The 13,216-nt window shown below is 38.9% G+C and overlaps 1 long non-coding RNA gene across 1 annotated transcript in view; it reads right to left on the reverse strand.

The window, feature by feature from the left end:
• Positions 1-13,216, reverse strand: part of LOC132424077 (uncharacterized) — a 35,319-nt gene that overhangs the window by 18,464 nt on the left and 3,639 nt on the right. Inside the window, exon 2 of the long non-coding RNA XR_009519161.1 lies at positions 7,436-7,615. This is a non-coding gene — a long non-coding RNA (uncharacterized lncRNA). The remainder of the gene's footprint in view (positions 1-7,435; positions 7,616-13,216) is intronic.

Here is a 13,216-nt window from a genome sequence, read left to right on the forward strand (position 1 = left end):
GCACGCGGGCTTCAGTAGTTGTGGTGCGTGGGCTCAGTAGTTGTGACTTGCAGGCTCTAGAGCGCAGGCTCAATAGTATGGCGCATGGGCTTAGTTGCTCTGTGGCATGTTGGATCTTCCCGGACCAGGGCTCAAATCCATGTCCCTTGCACTGACAGGCAGATTCCCAACCACTGCGCCACCAGGGAAGTCCCACAGTTTACATTCTTAAGACGAAAATCCAACTGCAAGACTTTTTTGCCTAAAATCCTTCAGAGATTCTTCAGTGCCTGCAGGAAAATGTCCAGACTTCATCAAATGGCATTTTGCCCCTGCCTCTTTAGGCAAACTTGACAGTCCCCCCCACACACACTCCAGCAACCCACATCCACTTGATGTTTCTCCTACCAAATGTCCCATGCTACTCTGTGTGACATGCATCACTCTGTTATGAGTAAATATGTGTTTATGCATCTTTCTTTTGATCTTGTCTACGACCTTCTTGATGGGATGACAAAAGGAAATGGCCTTAGAAAAGGTATGAAAGTGAGAAAGCATGAGACTGAAAAGAGAGAGCTTCATGAAGAGAAAGATCTCCTGCTCACACTCTAATGCTCTCTGTGCACTAAGACACAGAGCAGATGCAGCTGAGTCCTTAGGTATGTGGACTAAAGACATTGAGGTGAAGGATGTATGTATCTCAACATACCCTTTAGTGGTTATAATTTAACCACTAAAGAAAAACTAGACCTTACAAGTATGCAATGTGTAAAGGCCTGATTTATGTCCATTCAGGGGTGATATTCAAAATATTTAAGAAGTGACACTCCATGGTCATCCAGATACCCAGATCAGCCAATCGGAAAGGTGTGCCGACCACAAAAAACTGCATGGTCCAGTACCTTCCAGCTTAACAAGTGTAGCTGCTGGTGTAAATAACATCAGGAGCTGAAGGGAGTAAGTAATTTGTGAAACTTACTCACTACTAAAAACCTAAAAGCCAATCGACAGACAAATGGACAAAGAAGATGTGGTACATATATACAATGGAATATTACCCAGCTATAAAAAGGAACAAAATTGGGTCATTTGTAGAGATGTGGATAGACCTAGAGACTGTCATACAGAGTGAGGTGGGTCAGAAAGGGAAAAATAAATATCGTATATTAACGCATGTATGTGGAGTCTGGAAAAATTGTGCAGATGAACTGGTTTTCAGGGCAGAGGTAGAGACATAGGTGTGGAGAACAAACATGTGGACACCAAGAGGGGATAGTGGGGAGGGTGGTGGTGGTGGTGGGATGAATTGGGAGATTGGCATTGACATATGTACACTAATATGTATAAAATAGATAACTAATAAGAATCTGCTGTATAAAAAAATTAATTTAATTTAATTTTTTTAGAAAAGAAAAAAACAAAGACCATGAAATGAATAGAGAGAATTTTCACATTCATCTTCTATCACTATTTTCTCTTTAAAATCTTCTTAAAATGGTATGTGAAACCTTTCTTTAATTTTGCTTTCACATGGTATTTATAGAGCACATTTTTTAAATAAATTTTTTTTTTGGCTGCACCGCGTGGCATGAGGGGTCTTAGTTCCGTGACCAGGGATCGAACCCGTGCCCCCTGCAGTGGAAGTGCAAATTCTGAACCACTGGACCTCCAGGGAAGTCCCTATAGAGCACATTTTAAAACAATTTCTTCTAGGGCTAGAATTTCTCATAATGTGATATGACTATTTTGGAGAATATTTTGAAGACTATCTATTTAATCCAGTAGTACTGAGCAATCTAAGACTTTAAGCCATATATCTCTGGCTTTTATATAGTCTGGGATAATTCTGAAATTTTTTTGTCTTGATATAGTCATTCTAGTATTTGCTATAGCTTTGTCTAACAGTTAGCAAAGCATCTAAAGTACCTATGTCATTTCATTTCCTTGAGATATTAAAGAATAGTACAAGCAGAGAGCTTTAGTGATCATCAGGTCAGATAGTTTAAGTCACATTTGGAAGGTAACCTCCAGAATCACTGCTTCATATTGATTGCCACTTGCTCACAATTGCAGCATATTTAGCATTATCAGAGTACTGTAAACCCATCCTAGGTGCTCCCGACAGGAGGAAAATAGGGATATGACTAATATTTTTTGAATTCTTATTATGTGCTATGCACTTCTATGTACAATACCTATATTGTTTCCTTTGATCTTCACAGCAGTTCTATCAGGTAGTTACTACTATTATCTTTATCTTAAGTGGGAGAAACCAAATATTAGAGAAGCTAAGCCACTTACTCAAGATCACCAGCTGGCTGGAGGCAGAGACAGGACCAGGACTTGAACCCAGGTCTGGTTACCAAACCACAAGTTCTTTTCTGGTAGAATAGTTGTGAAAGTGCATGGGAACACATAGGAAGAGTTGTTAGCACTGTGGTTCATTCACAATAAATAATAATAAATGCCAGGCATTACTATTTTTTGGATAGGGTGAATTTAGGGAAGCAACACAGCAGTTGAGTAATTGTCCAAGGGTGCAAGGCCTATGGGAGGCAGAGACAAGATGGAAACCCAGAAGGTCTGCCCCAAGTGCCTCTGCTCTGAACAGTTACTTCCAACTTCTTTTGGGGATGAGCAGTGATGTGATCATGGATCAGTGATGTGGTATATTCACCAGCCAAATGAATATAATAGAGATAGAAAAGGTGTTATATCCCACAGAAAAAAGTCCTTTTATATGAGACATGAAATTCTTGAGAATTATACTAATGAAGAAGGCTAGTCTTGGTCAAAGCTAGGAAGTAAAAATCCTTTGCTTTTTGGTACTTTCTCAAGCTTTCTCTGAGTACTTCTTCATTACATTTCCACCCAATGACAAATATCACCCTGCAGTTCTACCCTACTGGTCATGCCTTTGTCTCCTCAGACCAGAAGATTCACTCCAATCCTTCAGAGTTCTGCCTGTCCTATTTGATAAGGATGAGTTTCCGGTGGAGAGTTCGTTGGCCAATGTGTAATTATCTCTCTGGAATAGCAAAGGTTTTTACCCAGTTCAACAGACCCTAAAGAAAAATGATTCATGTTGACAATTTAGGGGATAGTTCTGGGTAGGGAAGACTGTCTGGTATAGGTGGGTCTGTCCTTCAGAGATGCTAGGCCTTCCACCTTCCTCACAGTGACTTTAGGAAGAAAATCAGGTCAAGAAAAGCCTAGAACATACCTTGGAAGCTGTGGACAGTAACATTCAAGAGAGCCTTTGGCATTTTATAAGAAACCAACATGAGTATTTCTAAATGTTGCCTTCAGTGTTTGAGTGGTTACATGTGATGCTCAGAGTAACCGTGGGTTATGTGTTGTTGGAAGGACACGAGGAAAGTCCATCTCTGCTTCTTTTCCAGATACTTCCTCACCTTCCTAATCCATTCTACTACAGAGATCACACTGAGATTCATTGGCATTTTCAAAGCCCTAGAAGATACCTAACATTACCTATGTGGGCAGAAACTGCCAATTGTCCCCCAATATTAATTCTCCTAATACCCCAGAAGAAAAAGAAATGGGGCCATCACCACCCAGGTAGAACCTAAGTGTCCCAGCCTTCCTTATAGCCACTTCTGGACAATGGGCTGTTTGTGATACATGCAAGTTCCAGATTATGCTTATAAGATAAATGTAGTTATCAGGAAGGAGAAAAGGAGTTAAAGAGCTCTACCAGCTAAACCTAATGTTTCCCTATGACTGCCTAGATGGCCCCTCTATCACTCGCCTGGACTGTGTTCAAAGTGAACCTCACGTTGTACATGTTTAGATTCTGAGCATACTAACATGATTCCCTGCATGTGTACACACAGACACAGGCACACAAGTAATTTCTTCCATGGAGATAAGCATGGAGATCAGAGTCCATAACCATGAGAGGACACCGGAAAGGTGGAAAATACTGAGCTTATTTTAGGTAAGGGAGTGAAGAAAATTGGAAAAGTGAAGCAAATTGCTTATGATACAACAATTCACTGACACAAAGTAACTCAAGCCTCATGACTCCCAACTCTGTTCTCATTTCTTGGTGATGGGGGTGATGGGAGATAATGATATCAAGAGTTGTTTATAGACAACTTTTGTCAACCCCAAATGAGAGATGATCTCCCAATACTACTTTAAGGGGACTATCAAGTTAATTAAGTTTGGGACTAAAAGGGAAAAAAAACCTAAAACATTATTAGCTAAACTTACACAGCACTTACTATGTAAGTTTAGCTAATAAACTTCAGTCACTGTCCTAAGAGTTTTACAGAATTAATTCACTCAATACTCACAACAACCCTATAAGTTCGATATCATTATTGTCCCCATTGTTTAGATGAGGAAAGAGAACCAGAGAGGCTATAGTCACAGAACCAGTAAATGGCAGCGATGGGAGAGTAATCTAGTAATCTAGAGTCCCTGATCTTATCTGCTCTACCACTGTGCCCCCAAGGAACAAAGAAAAATGTTGATTTCATTTTTGGACCTGATTACAAATGCCTGTGAACATTTTTCTTTCAACAAATTCTGAACTCTAAGTAAAGGAAACTCACAAATGATGGAAATTAAGTAGGAAATTCCCAGTGAATCAGGATAAACTGTTTAACTTCAACATTTACAATAGAGGAAATTTTGATAGTGGAACAGAGGAAGCAATAATTAACTAAAGACCTCAATGTTAGGAAAGTCTATTCAAGGCTGTGATCAACACAAGAACTGGTCTTTTCATGCCTCAATCCAGGAAATCCTGTAGCTGCAGAATGTATTTCTAGACATTTACGTAAAAGGTAGTCATATCTTATGACAGGCATTTTTGTAATAAAAATACACAGGCATTTGCCAGAAGCAGAGCTCTATCTTTGGCATACAATGTGCATATTTCCATAAGAACAAATAAGTAGAGCCAGAGAAATAAGCCTGATAAAGACACTGTGTTACAAAACCAGAATATGAAGGAATGAGAGACAGATTCAGAGCACTTTTGCCCCAGTGTTTCTTCTCTGACCCAAGGATATAGCCTGTTCATGGTGGAGAAACAGAATATGGGAGGAATGTGGAGTATGGATCCACGGATCACACTGAACTACCACCATAAAGGAGAAAGAGAACACACACAAGACCCACATGGAGACTTGGCCCCAACCACTGTGTTTTCAAAGGCACCAAACTGTCAGTGGCCTCTGGTACTAGACCAGATTAGGATGATTTTTTATTACAATAAGCAGTGGTCAGAGATTTCCTCCTGCCTTTATTCAGGATCGTATATAATCTCTGCTATAGCCAGAGATAACTGCAGTGCTCCTGGCTGCTTGAAGCTGGGATCCTTCGTTGATGCTCAGCTGAACAATGTCCCAGGACCTCTCAGCTGGAGCTGCTCATTGGGGATGAGGCAGGTGACGGACATGGGCCATCTCCACCTGCAGCCTAGTTCTTGCCAGAAGAATCTCTCCATGTGTAGGTGCTGAAACTTTTATTACTTTCATCCAGACAGAAAGTATATGCTAGATACAAAGGGACAGAGTTCCCCCTAATTTTTTTTTGAGAAACACAAAAGGCAAGCAAGCGTAATTTCATTATAAAGAAAGACCTTAAGCTGGAAGTTTGTAGAGAACTTTACCATTTTTTACGACCTTATTACGGATGCAGCCTCATTCCTGGGAAGAGGCACACAGACTTCACATTGCTTTGAAGTGGAAAGGAAAAAATCTTTAAAAATTATTTTTAAACAGTTTGTACCAGTGTAAAGAATTCAGTAAGCAAATCACGGGAAATCTCACCAACCTCTCTTCCTAATTTAATTCAAGTAATGCTACAATCCAAAAACTGCTGGATAAGATACCTGGCCAGTACTTTATATAAGGCATTCCGTTTCATTTTTCAAATAATTCATGTCACTATACTTTGGGCTAAATATATTGTACAATATATTTCATGTATTCATTTTATTTTAGCTTCAAAACCTCAACTATTTTAAATGATAATGTTAAAACTTGCTTCCCACTTAATTGAATATTGTGTGGGTTCCTTGGTGTAAAGAATATTAGCAAAAATACCATTAATGTTTTTCAAACTTTTATTATGTGCACTTACTATGCCAGGCACTTTATCGACTGTATTTGTAGTCTTCACAGAAGCCCCATAATTTAGGTACAATTATTATTATTTCTATTTTACAAAAGAGGAAACTAAGGATAAGAGAGGATAAGAAACTAAACCAAGGTCACACAGTAAGTGGCAGGGCCAGTCAATGAACCCAATTCTAACACCCAAGTCTGTTTTTGTAAAGCACATTGAGAGGAGGAACAGAGTTGTACCACACTCCCAGTGGGATGCAGCACTGCATGTTCTCTTACTTCATTTCACAGAGAATAGTTTATATATTCTTCAGACTGGTATGATTTCTGTTTAATAATATTTGACTTCAGTTCTAGCTAAAGTGAAAAATCCAGTCAGCCATCCTACACCTCATCAACATAATACCAAATACTTAGAAACATAAAAACGCTTAAATGAAGGGGATTTTTGTTTTGCACCTGGGTGCATGCCATCCTGGCATCACAAAGACATTCCAAACCACACAGCTTCAGAATTGAAGATGACATTTACAGGATTTCAGTGACCATATTTTCTGATTTGAAAAATTTAAGAGTATGTGTGCTTGTGGGGATAATAAGGCAAGGTATTTGAAACCAGGAAATCAGAAACTTCTGCTAGCTTTTTATAGCCCTTCCCCCTTTACAATATGCGGGCATCTGTGACCACGTAAGGGAGCAAGTGAACTCATCACTTTTTTGCCTGCATAAAGTCTTTGCAAGAGTGGCCAAACATTGTCTATGCAGAATCCAAGTTGTTTTCTATATCATGACACCCAAGTAGGAACATTCTTTTTCATCATACTAGAAGCTGAGACAGAATGTTCCGATCCCATATTTCTCAGCATTGTCTCATTCAGTATTCTCAAGGCATGTTCCCCATTGAAGCAAGTAGCGAGATTTTATTTAGCCACATTATTCCAGAGTAACCATGGAATCAGATATAATTCCAGTTATCCAACACCTAACCTACCCACCTGAGTACCTCAACACTCCTCTAGCTTCAGTTTGGAAAGAACAAGCTATTTATTCACCATCTGTATGACATCCAGAACATTTTTGCTAGTAGGAGGGATAAATTTCTACTGAACTATTTATAATGTTTGCACAATTCTCTTTTCTTACCATCTGTGTTTTTAAGAAAACCAGCCAAACTGTGACTTAAGTACTGTTTTCTAATTTGGTTTATGTCCTATAATGTCTTCAGTGAGCAAGTCTAACTACTTGGTTTCATCTACCATTATCCACTTGACATAAACACTACATCCTACTACAATCAGCAAGGGAAAGCATTGCCTCCAACCCCCGCTGAGAAATATAAGAAGTCAGTGCCTTACCATTGATACTCCAGATGCCTACAAGTGGAATTAGAAAGAGGACCCAAAGCAATTTCCTGATTCCAAGCATGGTAGGTGATGTCTTCATTTCCTGTTTATATCACAGATACTCAAGTAGAAAGCTTCCCTTCCTCCCCTGAATTCTTCAGAGTTGGAGCAGGTTACCTACTCCAGTGACATCTATAAAATAAATAGAGAAGAGAGAGGAGGTGGGAGAGAACAGTAAGAAGAGCCCAAGTAGTCTATGAAACAAAATGAGCAGAAAGACTAGGCGGTACTCTGTTGTGTGGGTTTTGCTTCTTGTCAAATTGGCTGTTCACTTTCAAATGCTCTGATCCATTAAGCAGCGCAGTCCTTAACTTCTCCTTCCATACCACCCTTTTTGCCCCACATTTAGGTTTTTCTCATTCAAACTTCAGTGAATGAACAACTAAACTCTAAAGAAATTTATATTGTTGAAATCTTTAGGTTGAGATTTTAATCAAATCAAGGTCAGGAAATTCATGGTAAAAAGTACTTATGGTAAGTATACATTTCCCCGCTTTCCACAACTTGTGATTATGAAACTTCTTTTATGTAAGAGGTTTTAGATTTACCTTCCCCAAAATCATGTCATTATAAGATGAGAATGCTTATTAAACCAGTGAAGATTCTCCTGAGGTTATGGAGAAAGTGAGTGACAGGAAGCCTTTCCTCAACAGATGAAGGAAAGGCAACTGTCTTTAGTCTGTAGATAAATATCAATGGGACGAGATCATCATTAGTACTGGCTACATGTTCTCTCTAAATAATAAAGTTCCAAGCTGAATAACACCTTGAATATCAATTAAAGGAAACTTCCATTTTCAACATTCTTCACGTGGTTATTATCTGGATTAAATAGAATAGAAACAATAAAGGAAGAAATGGAAAAGTTCAAGATCAGACAGGATCAATGTGGGACTGTTTTCTCCAAGGCCACTTGTAATAATTAGCTTAGCTTCTAATCACAGAAGCTAATTAAATTCACCCATTTGAGATTCCAAATGAAAAATCTAGATTTGTGACATATGTGGTCATTGACAGAAGTTGATTTTGTAAGTCTTTCTCTCAGAGGCTGGTGATTTTCTTCCAAGGCCAAATTTCAATGGTTTTAAGTATATAAGGTTAAAAAACAGTTATCATGTATTCACTGATTCATATAAACACCGTGCAATGGTTGGAGGAACAAAGATGAAAAGTCACTCTTCCTGATTTTAAAGGGCTCAACCAGCACTGTAATTTCCTCACATCAGCCTTCAGTGTTGGGACATAAATATTCAGGCATTTCAACCACCACATTGTAATACAGAGCGACTACACATAGCTTCTTAGAACTTGCATTACTTCCAGAACTTCCATTACTTCCAGAACTTCCATTACTGGAGTAAACATCCTGCAAATATTACAGTATTTATGTAATATTTACACAACTTTCTTTCCCATGCAAATGACATATACCAGCCAAGTTAAGGCTCATTGTCCCTTTAAAATGGTCTCAGAAGTCAAAGCCACAAACCACAAGGCCAAGGATCTCAGGATATTATCCCAAACCAGAAAGAAGTCCTATAAATGTTGTTTATCTCAGCATAAAACCTTCATGATTCACTATTCTAAGGATTCTTTCATATAAAAATGCCTGTGCTAATTAGATAAATTTGGGGGAAAAAACTTATGTAACATCTAATGTATTTTTTAAAAGGTATCTATTTTGTGACTTTTATCAGCATGACTGGTCCTTTGTCCCTCCAGAGCTGGAGTCCTTAGAGCCCCACTGTAGACAGAATCCTCAGTCAGAATCTGACTCCTATCTTCATTCTGGTAAAGAAGAATTGAAAGAAGCCTGGCTCAAAAGTTTGTTAGCTCAGCAACAAATCAATTTTGCTTTAAATTTTTACCTCATCTAGTAATTAAGCTTCTATCTTGACACTTGTCCCATTATAATTATGTACTGTTTGATCAGAAAATTATACTTTTATTTAAATGTGCAAATTTGAAGAATTTACTACATCTTAAAAAGTAATTGCATCGTATTTTAGAAACAATTTCAAAAACATGAACCTATCTCCGATTTTATAGTTAAAGACAAAAAGCAAAACAGAATTTGGAATCTTCAAATTCATTTTGCAAACATCTTTGGAGCTACTTACAGGGCAAATTCTTCAGTTCACTTACAGATGCAGTTGCTTTCATGAACCATGAAGCAGCTGTGCTTTCTTCAATATTTTTACCCAAGGGTGATCAGAGAAACAGCAATCACAAAATAAGACGCAGGGTCCTGGTGTGGTCTTGCCACTGACTTTAGATAACATCAGCCCAGGGGATGAATCTTGATTCTGAATTTTTTTAACACTCCAAAACTCATTGGGTGACTTCTATCAGAAATGTAGTACAGTGTTTAAAACCATTTCCATTCTTCTACTTGGCATCCTCTCCTCATCAATGATAGCAATAATTTCTATATATGACTGTACCTTTGAACCAGCCTGGGCACTTTTTATTAACTAGGTGGAATTCTTGGATCTCACTCACATCTACTGAATTAGAATCTCACAGGATTGAGGCCAAATATTCATATTTTAAAGAAATTCCTATTTTAAAAGTGATTCTGATACAACTAGTTTGGGTGAATATTTGGAAACCAATTATAAATTAGTGGGGATCATGGACTTTTGAGCCACAAAAGACTTAGTGTCAAATCTTTGCCACTTACTAGCTGTGGACTCTTTCATATATTTCTTACATTCTTAGAGTCTGTGGTAGACACAGACGTACCACTCAGATCCTTTTTCAAGGACATATTTGCTCTTAGCTATTGGGGAATGCAGTCAGCAGACTGTATCCAGGTGTATGCTCCTTCAAGGTCTGCTCAGCTGAGATTTCCCTTGTCCAAGGTCATGCTTTCCCATGACAGCCTGCATCCAGTGATGGAGCAAGGAAAGTGTATAAAGGGTTGGCCATTGTGACTCCACATGGGATGTCGATGGGCAATACTTGACCCAGAGCTTCCAGTTCAGTCAGCCAAGGTTATGTCAGGCTTATATCACAGTTTGACTTCTTTCTCTGCCCAATCTTCCTTATACCCCCTTTCTTTCACAGGTGTTGATCCCTAATCTATTTTGATGTCTGCTTCCAGAGAACCAAATCTGCTCCATATCTCAATTTTTCCTGTTCTGTAGAACACAGATGTAATAATATCTATCTTTTATGTTGGTTAACTGAGCTAACATATATAAAGTGATCAGTAAATTATATCTATAATTATTTCTGACCCAAAGATGGGTTTTCATTTGGACAAGATGGATACCAGGAAGCCCTGTGTTAATAAGCCAAAACATAATGATAGTGGAACCACTTGAAAATGTGTATTTGCTAATGGTAGTCACTGTTGCATAGAGAATGAGACTCAGAAGTGTCATAACAAAGCTTTGATTAGCAGAGAAATGTAATAGATTAAAGGTCTGAATTCCAGAAAATTCACAAGGATGGATCAGCTTCACAAACAGGCCACAGAAGTAAAGGGCAGGAAGAATTAGAGGTCTGAGAACAGGAGATCTAAAAAAGGGTCCAGCCATTGGGCCTGTCCTTCAGGGAAAGAGCTGTAACCCTCCAAAAGACTGGAAGGGGTCAAAGTAGTCACAACAAGACTAGAGGGCTGGACAGGTAAACAAGGCAGGGGCCACTTACTGAAAGTGGGATACAGAAAAGGATCATAGTCATTGGCACCACAACTGAGAACCTGAGATGGGCAAGGATGTTGACTTGCTACTGAGCTCTTCCCCTTGGCTCTTTAAAGTGTATGTTTGGTGACAGAATCAATCCCATACTGTGAGGTGGATAGGGTTGATCCAAAAAAACGGTATAAAATACACTCAGCTGCAAAAATTAGAAGACTGAAGTTGCTTTAGGGAAAAAGATTCCTTGCAATAAAAAATGTATATATAGACAACACCCGAAAACACCCTTCTCCCCTTACTTCTGTATTGGTGGACTTGAAATGTATTGTGGTTCTGTTATTTACTAGATGTGTGTCCTTAGACAAGTTACTTAACTTTGAATCAATTACCTCCTTGAAACCCATTATTTCCTCTGTAAAGCAGGAATAATCACACTTACCTGGAACCTTGTTATGGGTATTCAATAAGAGACAAAAATAGTAACATACATTTTAAGTTTAACAAATGTGAAACCACTTACCACAGTGACTGGCACTAAACCAGGATCCTGATAAATGTATTTTCCTTTCTTTCCTCCCACTCAGACAAGAAGTATAGAGCGCCTATGTCTTGTTTATTTGTATTATTTGTATTGCATGGGCAGGGAGAGAGTTGACTTCTCTTATATCCCAGGAACTATGTTTGTATATGCTCATATTTTTGTGCCATATGTATGTTTATCTCATTGCTTGTGTCATGAACCAAGTTATGGATGCATCTTTGCTTTGCAAATTGTTTTCTCTTTTACTTTTGTGGATGTCCACATGTCTTGATGAGCCTACAGCTTTAGATCTCAGCAAAATGTTAGGGTCTGAAGCCATGAACTTGTTCTTCCAGGAGGGACTAGGGGGTTTACATGGAAAAGAAAGGTGGCATACCTTGTAGATTTCCAAATATAAGGGTGTAATTGACCAAAAGCCCCATGTTCTGCACGCTGAGATTTATCACCTTATTTGCGCCATGAGGCTCTGCTTCCCAGCCAATGACTGAGCACAACAGAAATACCAAGGTAGGTCCATTTCTGAGGGGCACAGGATACTTCTAATGACCTACTTTCACTTAAGAACTCCCCTAGAGCCTTGCCAAACCTTCTTGTGGTACACAGCACTCTAGGATCCTTCCACCCAACCTATTTCCTGCAGTCACTCAGGATCACACTTGCTTTGTGGTCTAATAGTTCTTCCTGGCATTTTTTTTCTCACAGGTGTTTCCTCTAATCTAATCCTTGCATATTTTATCCTGTTTTGGAGTCTGCTTTTTGGAGCACCCAGTCTAACACATTAATTTTGCATAGTTATGACAATGTTGAATATACAACTTTTTATTTTGCTTTCCCATACCCCTTGTTCAATAGATGATATTCTGCACAGAGGGGATCTATTTTGCAGAAAGTGGGAAGGCATGAAAGCTAGTTAGTAGGAATCGCAGTATTAAATTAGTCAATCTGGGAGAAACTGTGACGATCAGCCAAACCAATGGGAACAATAGTGAAAAACAGGCATAGAAAGCAGGCAGAAACTTGGAAAATTCACATCCTTTTAACTACAAAAGTGAAAGTAGCTAAGAGCACAGTGGGAATTGGACCAAACAAAGCTTTATCAGAGCTGCACTGCGCATGCTCCACTCGCATTTGTCTTAGCAGTAGAATCCTCTCCTTATTTACATGGCTTTATGAGAAAAAGAACATGCAAATGAAGTAAATAGTAATTCAAAGCAAAGGAAATGGATTTAGTTTTACTTTGGAGTAAGGTCAAAGAAAGAATTTGGGAGAAGTTTGTCCTGAAATGAAATATATATACATATATATCTCCAGCAGCTTCCTGAAGGCCCAATTGTGCCAGTCATTTCAGTTGCTCAGTAATGAAGAGATCCCAAAATGATAGGTCCCAAGGAAGGATCCCAGGGGGCCAGGGATGCAGGGAGTACTCAAGGGCTCAGGTCAGGGCAGCAACTAGCTGCCATTCACCAACCAGTTCAGAAGTGCAGCATTTCATATTCTAACATCTGGTAGAGCCATATCAATGGTAACTGACTGAATTTTGGGCCT

Source organism: Delphinus delphis, chromosome 4 (genome assembly GCF_949987515.2).
Source record: "Delphinus delphis chromosome 4, mDelDel1.2, whole genome shotgun sequence".
Classification (NCBI taxonomy): Eukaryota; Metazoa; Chordata; class Mammalia; order Artiodactyla; family Delphinidae; genus Delphinus; species Delphinus delphis.